Source organism: Adiantum capillus-veneris, chromosome 26 (assembly GCF_014529385.1).
Source record: "Adiantum capillus-veneris isolate H3 chromosome 26, ASM1452938v2, whole genome shotgun sequence".
NCBI lineage: Eukaryota > Viridiplantae > Streptophyta > Polypodiopsida > Polypodiales > Pteridaceae > Adiantum > Adiantum capillus-veneris.
The window spans coordinates 30,468,170-30,474,273 of NC_140956.1; positions in this window are offsets into that span (position 1 = coordinate 30,468,170).

Consider the following 6,104-nt stretch of genomic DNA (forward strand, 5'->3'; position numbering starts at 1 on the left):
CTAGTATGTGACCCGCGCGTTGCTGCAGCCAAGAAAGCAATGCCTCTATTCTCATAGGGCTATCTTCTCTTCTAACTGGAACACTATCAATGCTCTCTTCCTACACCTATAGGCTATCACATTTATAGAATTGATGCATGACACGACCTCTTAATAGATGCTCCAAAGCCTTCTTTGATATCAATATTGGAAGCTTCTCATAGACATTATTTTTCATGAGGTGCTAGCCCTTGTTCAACAAACTTAGGAGTGCTCTAATTCTATTGGGGTGTGTGTGTGTGTGGGGGGGGAGAGAGAGAGAGAGAGAGAGAGAGAGAGAGAGAGATTCCTCCTTTTGGTCTACCTTGATCTAGCAATGCTACCAAGCTTGATTATAGAGCTTGAAAAAGTTAGCATGGTGTGAAAAGATGAAAGCTAAGAGAAATCAATGTAATAATAAAACTTTTTTTATATAAATGGAGTGGGTTCTAGAATTGGTTTCGATGACAAGAACGTAATTGCAATCAATGTCTCTGCTCCACTCTCTTACTTGCTTCTATCCTTGTATGTATGTGTGGATGTATGTATACATATATATCTATATGTACACATAGTACACACACACACACACACATATATATGGACATATATATCCATATATGTATATATACATATATGTACATATATACATATATACATACATAGTACACACACACACACACACACATATATGTACATATATATCCATATATATATATATATATATATATATATATATATATATATATATATATATATATATATATATATATATATATATATATGCTTGAAGCGAAGATTTGACACATAGGTCTTGAGACATCTTGATATGTTCCAATTATGTCTATATGCACACATAGCACGCGCATGCGCACACACATATATATATGCTTGAAGAAAAGATTTGTCACATAGGTCTTGAGGCATCTTGCTATTGTTACAATATAGTAACTATGACATTCAAAGTTTCTATGCTCCCCTATCCCCCCCCCCCCCCCCCCCCCCCCCCTCCCCAAAACCCTCTAGTTGAAATGACGATCCCAGGTGGGACATTTAAAAAGGAGAAGCGAACTCCTTTTTCTCATTTTTCTGAAAAAAAAAGTATAGACGGCTATGATTGGTGTCTCTCTCTCTCTCTCTCTCTCTCTCTCTCTCTCTCTCTCTCTCTCTCTCTCTCTCTACCATCAAATAGATCTTTCAAATCTCATTGGATGTTCCTACAACATTTCAAATTCTCCTTTTATCAAGACGTGTGTGTGTGTGTGTGTGTGTGTGTGTGTGTGTGTGTGTGTGTGAGAGAGAGAGAGAGAGAGAGAGAGAGAGAGAGAGAAGATGAAACAAAAATAACTTTATTCTTACCCATGTTGTGAGATATATCTTTTGGGATTATTGCAATGGAATTAAAAATTTTCTTCTTCTTTATCCTCTCTCTCTCTCTCTCTCTCTCTCTCTCTCTCTCTCTCTCTCTCTCTCTCTCTCTCTCTCTCTCTCTCTCTGTCTCTCTCCCCATAGATATGCACTTTTGTTGAAGACATGTCTTGTAACTTTTAAACTCACTTTAGATTGTTCCTACACGCGAATATTTTGTTCTGTATTCCTCTCTCCTCTTGCGTCATTTGTTGGACTTTGCATTTCAACACATTAAATACGGCACTAAAAAACTGTCCTCTCTCCCCTTCCTCCCTCCCCCCCTCTCTCTCTCTTGTTGATTTTAGATTGGCACCCTTGCCTGCCAAAATTTAAGGAATTTATAGATTTTTAAGCATAGCTTACATGTTAACTCATAAAAATAAAAAGAAAAAAATATCCAAGAATTGGTAAAAGGTCCATCAACTAGGAAATCTCTCTACCCATTTGGGGTGTTCTCTCTCGTTGATTTTAGATTGGTACCCTTGCTTGCCAAAATCGAGGAGTTTATAGATTTTTAAGCATGGCCCACATGTTAACTCTTAAAAATAAAAAGAACAAAATATCCAAGAATTGGTAAAAGGTCCATCAATTGGGAAATCTCTCTACCCATTTGGGGTGTTCTCTCTTGTTGATTTTAGATTGGCACCCTTGCCTGCCAGAATTTGAGGAATTTATAGATTTTAAAGCATGGCCCACATGTTAACTCTTAAAAATAAAAAGAACGTAAAAGGTCCATCAACTGGGAAATCTCTCTACCAATTTGGGGTCTTAATGTGAGCATTGGTCTTTGTCGGGCATATAATCCATTTTCTATGGGTGAAAAACTTTAGCTATCCTTTTAAACATACACTAATGTCGAAAAAATAATATCTTGAAAATTTGAAAAGTGCATGAGCTCAATAGTAAAATCTTTCTTTCTCTCTCTCCCCCTCATAAATGTACATGTGTATGCACACAAGCAATGTGATGGTCTCTCTCTCTCTCTCTCTCTCTCTCTCTCTCTCTCTCTCTCTCACACACACACACACACAAGCAATGCGGTGGTCTCTCTCTCTCTCTCTCTCTCTCTCTCTCTCTCTCTCTCTCTCTCTCTCTCTCTCTCTCTCATTCATGGTCAATAATGTGGATAACGACCCCTACATTTGCATGTCGTCAAAGTGAGACATCCCCAAGTCGTGGTTAGACGAGCTTTTTTCTTTTTCTCAAGCTGTTTAAAGAAATACATACTTCCAAAATTTTATAAAACATATCAATAATGGTCTTGAAAAAATCCCTTTGAAAAGATAAAGCCAAATATATCTTCAAAAATTACATTTCCATTAAACAAAAAAAATCGCTAAATTTTTTCTTTTTTCGTTATATCTTCAAAAAGTAAATTCCCACTAAGTAACAAAACCTCCACTAAAGTTATCCCTTCAATATTTACTTTATGTAGAATAAAAGTTTTTTGACTTTAGATTTGAAAAGGCTTGTCAGTTCTTACATTTATGCAAAGGGTGTCATTTCTTACAATCTCACCTTTTACTTTTGCATTTTAGATTAGATGTTTTGTAAGGTGTTTTTTGAAATGAACCAAGGAGTGACACGTGGATGTCCTCTCCTTCCTTGAAAATCTCAAGCTGCATTATAAAGAGTATAGATTGGGAGAATAGCCAATACATCATGACCCATGTTAACCTACATTATCAATTAGCAAATTTCTCATGCCCTCTCCTTCCTTGAAAATTTCAAGCTGCATTATAAAGAGTATAGATTGGGAGAATAGCCAATACATCATGACCCATGTTAACCTACATTATCAATTAGCAAATTTGTCTCTCTCTCTCTCTCTCTCTCTCTCTCTCTCTCACACACACACACACACACACATTAGCCTATGTAGTAGATAGAACCCCACTTCAATAACCAACAATAACTAAAAAAATATGGTACTTAGAATGCATAGACAATGAACCAAAGTGTTCGATCATTTAGAGAAGTTGAGCCTACAACACACTCTACTTGGAACTCTCAAGATCCAAGGTCCGACACGTCGAACACTGCGAGCGAGGCGTCGAGGTGATTCACCTAAAGAATAGATTCTAAACATCCATTCATTCACTCCATAGGGACCGTATGAAAAGTTGCAATTGAGAGGCCGTTGCATACCTAACTCTCGTACAGTGATTCGCATATCATCTATATCAAACTCTATGTGATAATAACCTACAACACTTCTAAAATGTCATGCTTCATATAATGCCAAGACAGAATGTCTGCAATAATATTGAAGCCTGCAATGAAAATAACAACCAACCATTCAGACATAAAAATTAACAACATATTTAACGTCATATGGATTTTAGTTCAAGCGATACACATCGAAGGATCTCATAATTCTCAATAATACGAACAATATCCTCAGCATGTAGGACCCTCCACAATGGAGGATCTAGAAAAAAGTAACACGTGTAAACATACAAAATAAAGGCCACAAAGTTCTCATTCATGGTAAAAGTAAGTATCAAAGATAAGATTTTACATTTACATACCTCTAATATAAGTAGGTACATCATTGAGGGTGTACGAAACCATGCGGTATTGAGCCATTCTTTATCTTCTTCTCTAACAGCGGAGATTTAGAAGTTTAAGAGGAACATAGATGAAATAAACTAAAGAAGACTTTGACGATCATGCAGTAGAGAATCAGGTCCATCTTTCTTTTGTTTTAGTGAAGGATTTAAGAGAGAGAGAGAGAGAGAGAGAGAGAGAGAGAGAGAGAGGAATGAAAGCAATTCAAAAGACTTTGAAATTTCACAACTTCACAAAGATTATTTGAATATTTTGAATGTACCAAAGACAATACAAAATAGTTATTCAAAGTGTAGCCTTTGAGAGACCACATTAGGGATTCTGTAAGTCCAAGGACCTATGTTATATACATTTTGCAAGATACGGGGTGGTGTTTCAACTTGAGTAAATATCCTCAATCGCTATGGTGTAGTACGGCCTCCAGCAACCCCCACCTATTGTGCATTGATTGGCCTCTCGTCACTCACAAACCAAATATTAACCTGAACTTGACGATGCTCATGGTCCGAAGAAAAGGCAACATGGTAGTATCCAAGAACTTCCATAGACATATATCTACCTAAGTATAGCATTTCATAAACACCTACGATGATAAATCCTCGATGGGAGTGATCTCTGCAAAGGCATCCATGAATTATGTAGTGCAATAAAAGCTTAAAACTACCAATATACCATATATAAAACTCTTACCATATAATATGAGTTGTATCAAATAAGATCACCAAAAACATAGCAGGAACTCTTCCCCTCCATTGCGGTGGATCTTCAACAGAGTAAGTCAATGTATAAGCCAATCTTCTCAAGAAAATAATAGGTCAAGTTAATAAAATAATTTAAAAAAGAAGATAAATACCTCGAATGAATTCAGTGATGTGACCCACTACATAGGAGGCACTGCACCGAGGATCCATTTGTGGGCAATACTTTGATCTAAGAGATATGAATAAAATTTAACATCAAGTGTGTTTGGCATGAGAGCCACAATGTCAATTTAACTTATTGTTATGAGTTCGCTAGTTGTAATACTTTCTTGAATACAATGTTTGGAGTGTAGTAACACTCCATTTCAGTGTTTTCAGTATTGACAACAATCCTCATAGAAGCTACACTTCGTACACGTGACATTGCAACATACAATTGTCCATGAGAGAAGATCGATGATGCAAGATATAGACCAATAATTCCCAGTGTTTGCCCTTGTGCTTTGTTGATAGTCATCCCAAAAGCAAGCCTCATTGGAAACTGACGACGCTTCATTTGAAATGGAAGCCCCTGATGGTTTCCAATAATAAATTCAATCCTTGGAAGAAAAACTCTCTCTCCAATATTTGATCATGTAACTATCTCTACCTTAATTACCTTATGATGAAATTGCTTGCATATCAATTTGGTTTTGTTGCATAATCCACATCTTGGATCCAAATTTTGCAACAACATGACAGGAGCATTTTCTTTCAAGACTAAAGCATGAGGTGGAAAACCACCACCAAGAGTAAGGCTATTCAGATATTCAATTGTGTACAAATGTGTGTTTTCCTCTGACATACAAATTGAATCTGCACTCAAATACTCTTTGCAAATTCCAAGCATTCTTTGCAATGCATAGTCATTGATTTAATCCACCTCTTTATTCCGTGAAGCAAGTATTGCTTGATCTCTGAAAAAACTTGCATGATCTTGCACATGACACAAACCTCCATATATAAAGCTTAGAAGATCTGCCAAACTATTTTCTGGAAGCATCATGTGTGAAGGTATTTTGACTCTGTCTAAGTCTCCTCCATCATCCATAACCCCATTTCCAATATCAAGCACCCAACGTGAAAAACTTTGTTGAAGTGAATCTGAACCGCAATCAAGTACATGCATATTTCTGGTAAGCCTCAGTATCTTCGTATATTTCCATGTGAGAATGAAAAAATGAAGCATTTACAATGTCTCTATGACTACCTTTTGGTACAACAGGTAGTATTTGTCAAAATTCGCCTCCAAGAAAAATGACTTTTCCACCAAACAAAGTATCTCGCTGCATAATATCTCTTAAATTTATGTCCACTGCTTCAAATGCATAGCAATGTGTCATGGGAGCTTCATCCCATATAAGT